General features: G+C 36.7%; 1 protein-coding gene across 1 annotated transcript in view; it reads left to right on the top strand.

Annotated features, from left to right (window-relative positions):
- Positions 1 to 16,210, top strand: part of NKAIN2 (sodium/potassium transporting ATPase interacting 2) — a 1,347,683-nt gene that overhangs the window by 619,674 nt on the left and 711,799 nt on the right. The window lies entirely within an intron of this gene.

Raw genomic sequence — 16,210 nt, 5'->3', positions numbered from 1 at the left:
ACTACCTTTCTGGGCATGTGTCTTCATCTGTCAGTCAAGGGTGGGAATGTTGAAGTAGATGATTTCTAAAATCCTTTTAAATCCAAATGTTTATGAGCAGAAGGAAAATGTGGACTGTTTATCATTATTCCCCACATTATATTATACACAGAGCCTGCTTAGTAAGTATTAGCAAGTGATAGTAATGAATTTGCTAGCTATCTCCTATAGGCAATTTGAGAAAACTGTAGTTGCCTTTAAAAACGCTTTGTAATTGCAAACGAGATTTAATGCAAGTATATTCTTTTTTTTCTTTAGTTAAAAACTGAAAAGTGCAAGCTGCCGACACATTGTTTCTCTCATAATGACACTTGTGTGACACATTGTAGATTCATCTAGTTATCAGCTTGTCAGAACAAGACATATCTGCATTCTCACCTGATTTGGAGATTTCTACTTCTCTAGATGGCTGATTTAATATGTTTAATATGATTTTGCCATTTTAAAAATAGCAGTGTTTTTTTTCCTCCAGAAATCTGAACTGATTCAGAGGAAACACTATCAGATGAGCAGAGCAAAAGAAGAGCTATGAAATTATTTCTGTTCATTTTCTTGTATGCATTGATCACAACATCTTCTATGTTGACAACAAACATTTGTTGAGATCCAACAGAACTAAAAATGCCATGTAGATATTCCTTTGAACTTAGCAGCTGTCTTCTTTCCTTATGCTAAGTCATGTACTAAATGAATGCTGAACTTGGGGTTTATATGGCCTATAGTTCCTATCCAATCTCAGAGACTTAGTAGTGGCCTGTCACTTAATTTCTCTGAGCCTCAGTTTCCTCCCTGTAAAGGGGAGATGATACCACCTGCCTCCCAGGATTTGGGTAAAAACCTAATGAGATGATATACTTAAAGCGTTTTGCAAATTTTAAAGTGGCATATATCAATGTGACCTTTCATCATCATCACATGATGAGGGAACGAAGTGGTACAGTGGTTAGAATACTGGACCTATAGTAAGGAAGATCTAAACTCAAATGCAGCTGCAGATCCCTATGAGTTGTACAGCCATAGGCAAGTCATTTATTTCTTTGTTTGCTGTTTCATCATTGATAAAATGGGGATAATAGTAGCATCTGACTCCCAGGGTTATTGTGAAGATAAGATGAAATAATATTTGTAAAATTCTTTGGAAACCTAAAAGTGCTATACAAATGCTATTATCATCATGGTTGCTCTTGTGGACCGAAGAGTAAGTTCTGGTACATTTCACCTTTGTTCCCTGGTCTTTCTTTCTTTTTTCATTTTTTTTTGCATGGATCTCTGTAACAGGGTTCTACTACACATAGCAGATAATGTATCTGAAATAGATTCTAGGCACAACCCAGATTTGTGCCTCTCAAACATGATTTTAATTTATATTTCTTAGCCAAGAGTTTCTGACCCTCTTTGTTATTATTTTAAGATATGCTGTTTCTAATGAGTGCATGACTAGTATATTTTGGCCACAAAGTATAGTTCTGAATCAATTAATGTGTGATAAGGAGACACTTGAAGTGCATAGCACTATAGTTAATGATAGGAAGGAGGATGATGTAGGGAAAACATGCTGGATTTGCAGCCAGAAAACCTAGTTTCCAATCTTGCTCTTGTCATTTACTACTTATGTGACCTTTAGCAAGTCACTATAATTTCTTTGGGTCTCAGTTTCCTCATTTATAAAATAAGGAATTGGATTAGATGAATTTGAGGTCCTTTCTAGATCTAAATGGCAGCTAGATGGCACAGTGAATAGACTGCTAAGTGGATAGAAAGGCAGGAAGACTCATTTTGGAGAGTTCAAATCTGGCCTCAGTCTGTATGACCCTGGGCAAGTCACTTAACCCTGTTTGCCTCAGGTTCCTTATCTGTAAAATCAACTGGAAAAGGAAATGGCAAACCATTCCAGTGTCTTTGCCAAGAAAACCCCAAATGGGGTCATGAAGGTTGGACAGAACTGAAACAACTGAATAACAACAAACTAATTCTAAATCTGTATTCTTATGGTTCCTGCATTTGTAACTGTTGTTTGCTTTGAATGAGGCCCACAGGCATCCACAAGAAACAACATTTGTTGTTTCAATATGCTCTGATTCTCTTGGGAAGTTAGTTTTCTACTGAACAAAGTGACAGGCTCTGGGGAGAAATCAAAATTCAAATCCATCTACTAAGAGGCCTTGGGTTGTGATCACTCAGGCTCATTTCCAAAGTGTCCAGGGAGACTTTAAATTTCGGTAAATAAAAGTTAAGCTACCAAAGAATGAAACTATTGCAAAGCACAATCTCCAGAGAAGGTGGATGTTGGTATCTTGTGACAGATTAAATATTTTTTAAAATGTTAATTGCATCTACTTCTCTCTCTATTTCTTCCATGTTTTGGTCTGAAACCAAGACTAAATTCATTACATTTCTATTCAACAGACATATATTAAACATCCACAGTGTGTGGGACACTATACATTTTTTCTGAGGATGACACAATATTTGGAGAGGACATCCAAAAAACATTAACTATACATTATGTAAAGCATACTATGTTAAGCTGCACTGGGAGATAGAAGCCCAACTAAGACAGTCTAGGCCCTCATGAATTCTGGTGGACCTAATAAGCATAAGGAAATATAAATTTTATATAAATTACAAACCAATATCTGTCCTAGAGATTTTAAAAATCAGAATTTTATTTGTATGATAATTTTTAATATTTTTGTCTATGGCGTATAGGAGCAATCCTTTTAATTCTAAAGATCAGCAACAGGTCTCTAATTTATAATCTTAATGAGGGCCTAAGTGGCCTGCCCACCAAGTTGGTTTGGAAAAGATTCAAGGTTTGAACCCATATCTTCCTATATCTAATTTTGGCCCTGTATTTTCTATATCCTGTGTCCTCTCCATCCACTACATCCTCATTTGTTAAAGGAAGCAACACCCCCTCAAAAGGAAAAAAAAACAATATTGAGGTACACAGAACTCAAAAGAAAATGTAATATGTTGAGTATTAATCTTCCTCTTGAGTTTTATTTGGACTCACAAAGAAAAAAATATTTGAAGTATGAGAACTTCAGTATAATAATTCTTATTGAGAATATAATCTTTTAACAATAAACTCAGAAATATAGAAAGACATAACAGCATCTGCACAACAAAGGACTACACTGGATTGTTTTACCTCCATTTCAATTTCTGATGCCAGGTTTCTAATTTCTGAGTCATATGGTTGGGAGAAGCAAAGAGAGATTTCAAGCTCTCTCTTTTTGGCCATCAGAGGGCAAAGCACAGCCATGAGAACCATGAAGACTGCAGGGCTCGACAGGCAAATGGAGGCATTCAGCTTGGTATGGAGCCAACAATGCCCTGGCTTCTTTACTTATCCCCCTTTCCCCCCCATCAAAAAGACACACACACACACAGAGAGAGAGAGAGAGAGAGAGAGAGAGAGAGAGAGAGAGAGAGAGAGAGATAGAGAGAGGGAGGAAGAGGTACTCTGGTTGTTGGCCTGATAGGAAGAGAGAGGTATGCTATGATCTGACCACTGACTGCAAATAGAGAAGAAGCCACCATGAGTCTTCCCTATATTCTTGTCATACATTCTAGTCCAAATACATCATATTTAGGAGATTCCTATAAATATTGTACTACACCTCACCCAGTTCCCCACCTTCCTTGTTAATTAATATTCTTTAGCTTTCTCTCTCGATATTGGAGTCAAAGTTCCATTGCCTATTTTCTCTGCCACATCTGATGATAACTGACTTCATTTAGAAGATTCTGACCCATTTTGGGAATGGAGAAGTGTAAAATTGATGAGGTCTTGACTTGTTAGCAATATATTCCCTCCTCTATAATTTAATTACAAAACCTGTCATTGCTTCCTTGTTTTGGCTAGAATTGAAGGAGTTGTATGGTTAGTTACCTCCCCCTCAAAATAGAATTTAATGAGGTATTGACAGATAATTTTAGCAAGATAAACCACTCAATGATATTTAGTTTCAAATAGTGTGTTATATCAGCTTTTTCCATTCATTTTTATTACAATAAGACAGCGAGCCTAGGGTAATCTAAAAGATTGAGGAATTTTTTTAAAATGAATTCTTATTCCTCCACCACACCATCAAATTGGAAAAATCTATTACTTCAGTGGAATTTCAAATCGCGAATTAAGTGACCACTTGACGCAACACCTAATAAAGAGTTCCATGTAACCCTCAAGAGCTTTGTGGATAGATTTCAAGGGCTCTGTGAATTTTGATGGAAAAAATACATCTTTATTTTCACTAACCTCCAAATGAAATGTAGCATTTCTTTTAATTGTTTAAAACCATTATTCTGCGAATAATCCATAGGCTTCACCATGTTGCCAAAGGGATGAATGATACAAAAATGTGTAGAAGCCATGGTCTAATACAATAATAATAATCTCATTATTATCATTGTTGGTTAGTCTTTGCTACTACATTGCTATATAGTTTGGGAAAGTTGAGATCACTGTTTTCACTTACACAACCAGAAAATTGATAATATTTTTTCTCTCATATAAGTATTAAATAGGAAATGACTATAAAATGATTTTTATAAGATCACAGAATCATGTGATTTAGAGCTAGAAGGAAACCTAGAAGCCATCTAGACTAATAAGTCATGAAAGTAAGGATCAAAGAAATCATGTCACTTGTCCAAGATCACATAGGAAGAAAGTGACACAGGTCGGATTTAAATCCAGGTACTGTGATTCCAAATCAAGGTTTCTTGATTTCATCTCAAGATTCTCACTTTTCTAAGGAGTTCATTTGGGGAAAGAGTATCTTTGTACAGGGGGCATATTTTGAAATCTGCTTCTGTAATGATTGTAGCAAGAGAAGATTAATCAATCAGTAAATATTTATTAAGCACCTACTATGTTCCAGACACTGTACTAAACATTTGAGATACATGACAGGCAAGAATCAGTCCCTTCTCTTTTTTCTGACCCTATTACTGTTTGGATGCAGGTGATAGCCATGACATCTGAAAGATGAGGGGAGTTGGTGTCTAGCCACTTAATCTTTTTTAGGAACAGCTGAGAGAAATAGCAAACAGTCTTCTTGTCTCGTCAAATGTCAAGTGACACATATAGAATTATATTGAAGTAGCATACTATCGGGGGAGGAGGTGATTCTTAAGTGGAATTAATTACTAAAGGTAATCAATTTCAGTGTTCCCCTTTTGATAACATTGTCAGGTGCTGAAAATTAAACCTCATGTTCACCATATCACAAAAATGAATTCAGTTGTGGAGCTTCACTAACATATGTCAAGAAATAGAGTGGAATCTATGTGACAATGATTATCCCATATCAAGTCATGAATCTTAAATCTTTGCTCTTTTGGAAGGGGGAGGGTAATTCCCAGGACATATTCTATACCTTCCCTGGTACCTTCTTGAAAACCATAGAGTCATAATGTTTATGATAGAGGAAGTACTGGGATTAAAATGAAGAAACATTCTTAAACATGGTAGGAGAGAAGAAAGGCACACAAAAATGTATAGAGGTCTCAGGGCCTTTTTCTTTTGTAAGAGCAACAGATTAGATTTAGTTGCCTTTGGATCAGGAAGAGTAAAGTTAGTCATGTTCAGGAGAAAAGCTTGTCATTTTGTTGCTGACATTTGGCATTGATGGGATAGGAAAAGCTTGAGTTAGATGGAAGCAGGCAAAACAAGGTGTTGCAAGGACCTGTTTGACAGGTAAATTTTTGGGATAACTAATTCATCTGTGGCTGCTCAGGTGCCATTCCAGAAATTTAGTTATTGCAAGCAAATAAAACTTTTAAAATATTAATTGTTAAATATTTATTTAATAAGGAATATAATTATAAATATAAATAAGAAAATATAAAAAATATTTAAAATATTTTAAAATATTAAAAATGAATTGAAGTTTATTTTATTAAGGTAAAATGTATATAAAGAATTGGTTAAATGATGCCCAGGGTCAAGGAGTTAGGACAAATGATATTTATATTTACCTCCATTTTTCTGCTGGGTGCCTAGAGGCAGCTAGTTGGTGAGTAGATAAAGCACTGGGCCTGGAGTCTGGAAGACCAGAGTTCAAATCTGCCCTTAGACCCAAAGTAGCTGTGTAAACCTGGGCAACTTAATCTCTTTTAATCTGTTTTCTCATCTGTGAAATATGAATAATAATAGCACTTCTTTCCTAGGATTATTATGAGAATAAAATGATGTAATAGTCATAAAGTACTAACCACAGTGCAAAGCATATAGGAGGCACTTAATAAGTGCTTTTTAAAATCTAATATATCCTTTTCAGACATTGAGAGGTGTCACTGTTGGACTTTTTATTTGTTTCAGTAAAGTCTAGTTGCCTAGTGTAGATTTCCTTTATATTATAACTGTTGTACCTTACTTCTCATTTGTACTCATCTTATTCCCAAAATTATAAATTCAGGCAAAATTGATTTAACTTGTCTCCAGGAAAAAGCTTCTATTGGAGCAACCAAGTTTTCCACTAGATAACATATTGATTAGAATGCCGGGCCTGGAGTCAGGAAGACTGGTCTTAGGTAGTTCAAATCTGCCATTGGACACCTACTAGCTGTGTGACCCTGGGCAAGTCAGTTAGCCATGTTTGTCTCAGTTTCTCATCTGTAAAATGAACAGGAGAAGGAAATGGCAAACCAGTTTAGTATCTCTGTTAAAAAAAAAAAGCCCAAACATGGTCACCAACTAGTAAGACACGAATGAACAAAATTTCCCTTTGCCAAAAAGGGAACCAAGTTTTCCTTTGCCTTTCCCTTTACTTAATACGCTTCAAATTATAATATGGCTTAGAACTCTTTTCATTCAATTTTCTCAAAGAAAATCATTTTCAGATCTGCGGCTTTAAAGGGCCTCAGAGAGAGACATCATTTATTGACTTGACCTCTCAGAAAATTTGTCCCTTTGAATATCTGAGAAGTAGATACCTTTTAGCCCTTATCCCCCAACCTTCAGAAGCCCTAATTCTTCTCTGGGGTTTTAATTAGAGGAAAAGACATAGCTCAAGTCTCTCTAGTTTATTTGGTCAATCATAGGATAATAGACAAAGGTCCATAAAGGACCTCAGAAGACTTCCAGTCCAGCACACTATTTTTATAAATTAGAAATCTAAGGATGAGAAGTTCAGTAACTTGTTCAAGGTCACAAAGGTAGAGACAGAGACAGGTTTTGAACTCAGATCTTCTTACTCCAGATTGAGTGTATTTTCCATTGTACCATGAACTTCAGTTTTAGACTCCCCAACATTCTGGTTTACTAGGAAGGTAACAATTTCATAATAGCACCACCTCATGGGTTGTATCAAATGGGATAAGATATTTAAAGCACTTTGCAAATCTTTGCAAAACACTGTTCAAAGATGGCGGTAAGGAGAATTACTAAGCATGTACCAAGTACTAGCTAGTTTTGACCTTCAAGGTGCTCGCATCAGAGAACTCTCTTCTCTATGTTGCCTGTTCAGCAGCGCCCCACCAGGTAGGAACAAGCATTTGATTACATTGGGCTGTGAGAGGTGACTTGTGTAGGAAGTAGACGAAAAGTAGACCCTGCCAGCAAAGACCCACAGTTTGGTTCAGAATTCCAAAGAATTCTTAAAGTTCATTTGAATTCCAAAAGAGCCACCTTCACTGCTGATCCCTTGGGATTTGGGACCATTTTAACTCTAATGCCTTGAGCTATCTCTTCTTCAAAGACTTATGAAAATGAAGCCCAAGGTTGTTGGCTAATGTATTGCTAACCTAATTAAGGGACTAGAGTTTTCTTACTCCAATAAGCAGCTTGGAACAACCCAAAAAACTTATAAGTACTTTAGGCATAAGGCTGGTTTAAACAAGATACAGATAAGGAAGACTGAAGCTCAGAAAAGCTGTGTTTTTTTTTTTTTAATTCTTTAAGGACTTATGCTTCTGCACTTGTAGATTCATGATCTAGCATACTTCTTGGCTCCTGATTCTACCCTGTGAGAGGTCAGATTACATGAATGAAGTCCTGGATTTGGAGTCTGGGAAGATCTGGATTCAGATTCAGCTTCTGCTATTTACTAGCTGTGAAACTATGGGCAAGTTATTTAACTTCTCTCAGCCTTAGTTTCCTCATGTGTAAAATGAAGAATTTGGACTATGTGGCTTCCAAGGCCTCCTTCAGCTCTGAATCTGCAATTCTATGAATCCATAGCCAGACTTTTCAGTTTTGCAAGGCCACCTGTGATGAGAGAAATCTAGCTCCTCCATGAAAGCTCCCTCTGCTGATACAGATGAGCAACTTGTCTATTAGTTAGTTTCCTATAATTGCCTGAGATATGATGAAATTAAGTGACTTGCCCAGAGCTGAGACCAGAATAGGACCCAGACAAATATATTCTCTGTACACTATGGATGGAACTCTAATCTGATATTCCTCGTTATCCAAACCAGAATTGAAAAGTGCCATGAAGAAAATCAATTTGTTTATTCAAATCTGGTGGTATCAAACTCAAATAGAAATGGGGGCCTCTAAACTGTACATAAGCATCCTTGCAAGTAACCTTTCACTTACAAATCCACATATTTGCTGTGGTCTCTTATATTTTTATTTATTTAAAAAATATTTCCCAATTTCATTTTAATCTGTTTTGATTACACGCAGAAGTGTTAGATGGCTTAAGATGTGGCATCATATTTGACACATCTGCTCTAAACCATTCCAAACACTTGCGACTTGGAAACATTTTCTGTATTTTTTAAATGGTATTTTTTTATGGTAAGATGATCAGATTTCATGAACTTTAGTAAAGGTAATCTTATCTCTAGGCTAGGTTGGAGGTTCTTAACATTTTTGTGTGCTATAGACCCCTTTGGTGCTCTGGCTAATCCTAGAGACCCCTTGTCAAAATAATGTTTTCAAATAATAGAAGGAAATGATAAATTTTGTTTAGAGTTTACTCAAAATAAAAATGCAATTTTCACCATCCAAATTTGTGGACTTTCTGAAATCCATCCATAGACCTCTTTGGGCTCTATGAACTTGGAATTAAAAATCCCCACAAAACATATTGCAGAAGTTGTCTCTGTGGTGTGATTTGAAGAGACATGGGAAGGCTTTCAAACTAAAACATGTTCCTTAACAGTACCTGAAATTCCACTCTTCTTCCCCCCACCCCCCACCTCACACCCCAGTTGCTATTACCCTTTATCTAGAATCTTATCTTTTAAAAAATGTTCCTGGAAGGAGTTTCACATTAAGTGTTTAATTCTTTATTGTGGAGAAGTTCATCAGATACCTGCATCAATGATCAGATGAACTCACTGCATGCCTGACAGTGATAATAGAATAACATTGTATAAAAGAAAGGCAAGATTCTCAAACTCCTTTTGTTTCACAATTTTACTGAGAGTCAGCTCCATCCTTTACACAAAACAGGCTACTGCTTCCCCCCCCCCCCCTTTAGTATAGTATCTTCATCAGGATGTCAGGCATTATGTAAATAAACATAGCCCAAGGTAGCTGGGTACTGCAATTAATAGATTGGCTTAGTTTGTATTTAATTTATGTATATTTCTATATGTTCTAATGATTTATCTGTATCAGCCTACCATCAGTTGGATGATTACTTTGTATTTAATTTATATATATTTATGTATGTTCTAATGATTTATCTGTATCAAAATTACTTTGTATTTAATTTATATACATTTGTATGTGTTCTAATGATTTATCTGTATCAGCCTACCATCAGTTGGATGTAAGCTGCTAGAGGGCAGGGATTATTTCATTTTTGTATTTGTGTCCCTGAGATTCATCTTCCTGAGTTCAAATCTGGCCTCAGATAATTACTAGCTATGTGACCCTGGGCAAATCACTTAACTTTCTTTGCCTCAGTGCCTCATTTGTAAAATGAGCTGGAGAAAGAAATGGCAAACAACACTTGTATCTTTGCCAAAAACAAACAAGCCCACACAAAAATCCAATTGGGACCATGAAAGTTGGACACAACTGAAATAACTGAAAAATAGCCACAAAGTGATAGATACCTGGGGAATAGGAAAGCTCTCCACTTAACCTGCAAATAAGTCTATTTGGAACATTAAAAAATTTATAAATCAGACAGAATTTGTTGCTATTAGGAAGTAAGGCCAGCATGTAGCACGACTTTAGAGAAGCTATCTTACATCTATGGGCCTCAATTCACTCACCTGTAAAATCAAAAGGTTGGTTAAGATGATTTTCTTAATTTCTAGTATTCTTTGTCCCTATCTAGTAGAAGACTTGTTTATTAAGAGAATATGGGAGTGTTTATCCATTTATTTATTCAATGAGATATCTTTGCCCCAGTGAGAACTTTGCTTAACAGTACTTATCTGGAGGGTTTGATAAAACATTTTTAGCTTAAGTATTCTCAATTATACTTTTAAAAAGCAGAATTATAAAATTGAATTTTACTCTAACACAGAGTATCCATGTTTGTATTAGGATATAAATTGACACCTATGAAGAAATGCCCCATACTAGTTATATTTTTGTTTGTTTTTAGGCTGATAGGGACTTTGCAATCAACAGTAAAAGAATGGTAAAGAAAGGACTATTAATTTGATTCTGGGTGAGAGCAGGTTTTTGTTGTCATATTTGTCTGTCAGTAGTTCAGCTTTATAGCTTTAGTACTGGAAGGAATTCTTAATTCATGGAGTATTTTCATAGAACATATTGTCTGTTCCCTTTGCAGAAATGTAGATGTAAATAGAGTTTGGGGATTAGGGCATTTGTAGTATCACATTATGAGTCTTTATTAAATGTGTCAATGCTGCTTAGATGTACTTGTTTAGTATGTAGCACAGCAGCAACAGGAACTCAGCGGGAGCGCTGCAGATATTAATGGATGACGGCGAGTGATCTGTAGGGATCTGATGTCTGACCACAACATCAGTGCTACTTCCTAGATATTGGTTTGGATGATAATAGACCTGTTTATGAAATAAAATTAGGATTTATTTGTTTGTTTTTGCATATTATTTGATTTACAATTAGTCTCTTTTTAAACTCTTTACAGAGATTGACCCATGAAATTCAAAATTCCCACTGGACCACTTCTCTTGGCTTATTGTCATTTCCATAAGGATATTGGAAATTTAAGCAAGATACAGCCAAATGATTTATCATTCATTCATCAGGAATTTATTAGGCATATGCTATCTACCAGACCTTACTACACTCCAGGGATACAAATTCAAAAACAAAACAATCCCTGTCCTCGGGCAGCTTACATCTGACTGATGGTAGCCTAATACAGATAAATCATTAGAACATATATACAAATTAAATGCAAAGTAATTTTGGGAGGAGGACTGCACTAACAATGGAAGGAATTGAGGAATCCTATATGAAACACTTGAGCTGGACTTTGAAGGGAGCTAGAGGGGAAGAGAAACAAATCATATTCCATTTTATGGCTTGGAAATATTTTTAAAGGAGCCTTCATATCATAGTATATAAGTGGTCAGACCTTCTACCTCTGTTATTCTTCTTTAATCCTTCATCAAAAATTGCATACCCATTTATTAAGGTTCAGCTATTATGTCTACATTTTATTTGATGTAATAATCACTTGATTTTATTTTTGACTGAAGTCACTAGAAATCTATCTATTTTTCCTCCAACACCTTTTGGGTCTAAATAGATGAGTTCAAGCTCATTACGATGGACTTGAAAGAATTCAGAGTATTGTTAACGTCAAATGCCCCTCACCTAATTAAATTTCTCTTAATATGATTCCCAGTTTAAGAAAATCATGAAACCACAAATTAACTATATTGAACAGCAGTATTTGGGGGCCATGAAGGTACATTTTCCAAAGCACAGTTACTGGAAGACTTTAGGGCAACCCAACCATTGCTAAACAAAACTGGATATTTTTGGTCTTCAAATTTAGGTGCAGCTGTCACTCCTCAAAGACAGTATAGTAGACACATAGAGCTACTGTATAAAGATGCAAACACATTCAAGGGATAGGAAAAGCAGAAAAATGGTAAATAATTACTTTGGCTATAAAGGTAGAAGTCCAATGTGGTATAGGGCAAAGAGTAATGAATGTATAATTAGAAGACCTTAAGATCAGAGAGCAAAAACTGAAAGAGGCCCTAGAATCCATCTAGCCCAATGTCATTGTTTTATAGGAAAGGGTCTGGATAAGCCCAGAGATGTTAAGTGGCTATACCAAGATCACACAGATATTAAGTGGCAGAGCCAGGAGTGAAGAGCTCCAAAGCCAACATTTCTGGTGGTTCAGTAGATGGGACACACAGGTCCTGGAGTTAGGAAGGCTTGAGTTCAAATCCAGCCTCAGCTACTTCCTAGATATGTGACCATGGGCAAGTCACAACCTCTATTTGCCTCAGTTTCTTCTGGTGTGAAATGAGAATAATAATACTAGCACTCACCTCCTAGGATTGTTGTGAGGATCAAAGGAGATGTTTGTAAAACAATGAGCATGATACCTGGTGCATAATATGTCCCTAATAAGGTGTTTGATTCTCGCTTCTTTTCAGGCTGTTTCAGTTTTGTGATCCTATTTTCTCATTTGTTTAAAGTGATAAATAACACTAGTACTCTCTGCAACACAGTGTCATTTTGAGGACAAATGGCACATGTGACCAGCCTCTGTGACTATAAAGTGCTATCTATATACATCAAAGTCAGTATTATCAGGGGGCTAAGCAGGTGGGCTATTGCATTTTTAGAACTTCATTGATTCTTTTTGGAAACAAATGAGGCAGATTGACAGATTGTATGGTACCATACTGTATTTTCAGTTAGCTAGGTGGTACAGTGGATAGAGGGCCGGGCCTAGAATCAGGAAGACTCATCTTGAATTCAAATCTGGCCTCAGAAACTTATTTAGTAGCTATGTGACCCTGGGCAAGTCACTTAACCCTGTTATCCTCAGTTTTCTCAAATGTAAAATGAGTTGGAGGAGGACATGGCAAACCATGCCAGTATCTCTGCCAAGAAAACCCCAAATAGGGTCATAAAGAATTGAACACAATTGAAAATGACCAAACAATAATACTGTATTTCATTGTCCATTTAAAAAAAATTGTGATTTATGATAAGTATGATATGCTATGATGTTTGATATTTGAGTAGCATGCTAGAGAGAGCATAGCACAAGAAGAAGTGTACCACTTTCAGAGACTGAGTTCTGGTGTTTAATGCCAACTTTGCTGTTTACACCAGTGTGCCCTTGGGTGAGTTACTTATGCTCGCTGACCCTAAGATCCTCAGCTGTCAAGTAAATAGGTTAGACTAGGTGGCCTCCAAGGTCTTTCCCATCTCTTCATCTATTATTCTACCATTTGATATTTGACAGAAGATGCTTTTTACCTTAATGATTTGAAAAGCCTTACTGTTGTTCTATCACAAATAGATCACATTGATTCTAATTGAAGAAATAATGTAATATACATACATAAATATATAATAGTAACACTACATTGAGTGATTGCTGAGTAAGTATTTAGGGTGAGAATCTGTAAGGTTTATGACGGTGGAGTTTTGTGGAGGTCCTTTGGAAGTTAGTGCTTTATTTGAGACTTGGGATTCCTGTTGACATGATACCTCTTTGTATCCTGTGACTAACTAATATGCCTAGATTCCCAGGCACACTCTTTCAGGTTAAACCCAGTAAGAATCTAACAGATGAATAGCTAGGGCTGGACTACCTTTGTTCTACTGTGATGTTGTGCCTAGAGGAACTTTGGGAAGAAGGAATTGTGATGCAAGAAATCAGTAGAAATGGTTTTTGTTTGTTTTTTTTCTTCTCTGTCTTCTTGGTATATGGAAACCTGAGCAGTCAGCTAAAGAAGTGAAAGGGATAGAAAATCATTAAAGAATTTAATTTAAGATCAGTACTTTAAGAGTTCATCTAATTTCAGAGTGCCAGGCCTGGAGTTAGGAAGACTCAACTTTCTGAGTTCAAATCCAGCCTCATGAAATTCCTAGCTGTGTGACCCTGTGCAAGTTATTTAATCCTGTTTACCTCAGTTTCCTTATCTGTAAAATGAGCTGGAGAAGGATATGGCAAACCACTCCAGTATCTTTGCCAAGAAAACCCCAAAATGGTGTCATGAAGAGTCAGACATGAATGAAATGACAGAACAACTAATTTGATAATAAACATTGAATTATTTGTTAAACATTTATTAACTACCTATTATGTGTCAGACACTGTGCTGGCTCCTAGAAATATGAAGAAATAGAACAGACCCCATTTTTAGGGAGCTGTTATTATATGGAGTCATAATACCCTTGTGGTCTAAGGTATTTTAAAATATGAGATGACATGGAATTGCAAGAAGAGAACTGGCTAGGATTGTGGTTTGAATTCTAGCTCTGATGCCTGGTGACCTTAGGCAAGTCCCTTAGCCACTCTAGGTTTGTTTCCTCACCTGTGAAATGAAAAATTGGATCAAATGCCTTCTGAGGTCTCTCTGCTTTTTGAATTTGAAAACTTTCTCTACACAAAAATCCGATGTTTACTGTGGTATATTTGTTAAATTCTGCAATTACAAGTGACTCATGGTTTCTTGGTTTTGTTGATCATTCATCCAGGTGCTTTACTTTCATATAATTCTTCTTTTGCCTTTTGATTACTCAAGTGCATATTAGCATAGATACCTGAGCATGGGAAGGAAGAGGAAGAGAAGACATTATTCACACTACTGCAAATACCTTTGTTAGTAGTTCAAATAAGAAACTTGGCTGAAATAGAGGTCTTAATTCTGGGGTGAAAATGAAGGTTGAAGATTATCTGTGGATTCAGTTTTTGCCACTTTCCTCCCCAACTTGATGACTGAAGTTTGTTTTAAAGGTGAAACCCTAGAACCATAACGGGGCAGATGAAGGTGGTTATAAGAAACTGAGTTTGGCAGATTTAGAACTGGCAGGTGTATTACACATGATCTAGTCCAGCCTCCTCATTTAACAAATCAGGAAATTAGGGGCTACACAAATTAAGTGACTTACCTAACATCACATGAGGAAATCTAGTGTTCTGCTCTTAAGATAATGATAATTGTTATAAATAGGGCAGCTAGGTGGTAAGAAGGCATCTAGGTGGCATAGTGGATAGAATGCTGGGCTTGGAATCAGGAAGGCTCAACTTCCTGAGTTCAAACCTGGCCTAAAAGACTTCTACTAGCTGCGTGACCCTGGCAAGTCACTTATAACCCTGTTTGCCTCAGTTTTCTCATTTCTAAAATGAGCTGGACAAGGAAATGGCAGACTCCTCTCTCATCTTTGCCAAGAAAGCCCCAAATGGGGCCACAGAGTATTGGACACGATTGAAAAACAACTGAACAAAACAAAGACTCATACAATTATAAGATGTAAGAGCCAAGGAGGACCTTAAGGATCACCGAGCCCAGTGCTGGTATTCTTAAAATGAGGAAAATGAGCTCCAGACAGACTAAATTAGTCTAGGGCCACATTGTGTTTGTCCTGCGTTCTCCAAGAGGACCGTGACATCAGGGAAATGATGACCTGACTTGCAACTGACTTTGATTTGAGTGAGGGCGGGCGCTTCGAGGTCACCAGCATCACTTTCTCCTTCAGAGTCATCTGGATCCATGGCCTTATATTCACCAGGACAACTGGAGATGGCCCAGGATGCAATGGACGACCCTGGCTCTTTTAGGCTAAGGTCTTTTCAGGTTCTCACTTTGAGTGAGATAATGCCCATTCAGTGAATAGGCCTCTTTAAGAAGTTAATCAAGGGATGGCCCCTTTAATCAAAAAGTCAAAAATAAAATAAAACTGGGAGGGGAAGACCCTCAGGGTTCCTGGCCAAAAGAGAAACAGTTATTATTTAGTATTTACTTTCACTGTGTTCTAGAAGGGCAGGGACTTATTGTCCAATCTATCAGCTCCACAGTGAGATGGGTTTAAGGCTTGGTTTTTGAGAAAGAAATCTAGCCAGTAAACCCAAAGTAAAGGAGGCAACCTTCAGCCATCAGAATGAGGGGCACATAGCATAAGAGGAAAGGCTTTTTTCCCCCTTCAACTCTATCCTATTTCAAGTACTTTGCACAGAGCCTGGCATATCATTGGCTCTTAATAAATACTTCTCGACTTGACTTGACTCTTTCCACCCTCTTTAGTGAGAGTAAGATAACCTAGCCTTCATGT

The sequence above is a fragment of the Trichosurus vulpecula genome, chromosome 7, assembly GCF_011100635.1.
Source record: "Trichosurus vulpecula isolate mTriVul1 chromosome 7, mTriVul1.pri, whole genome shotgun sequence".
Lineage (NCBI taxonomy): Eukaryota > Metazoa > Chordata > Mammalia > Diprotodontia > Phalangeridae > Trichosurus > Trichosurus vulpecula.
Note: the sequence above shows the minus strand (reverse complement) of the source record. Positions and strands in the feature narration are given on the sequence as shown.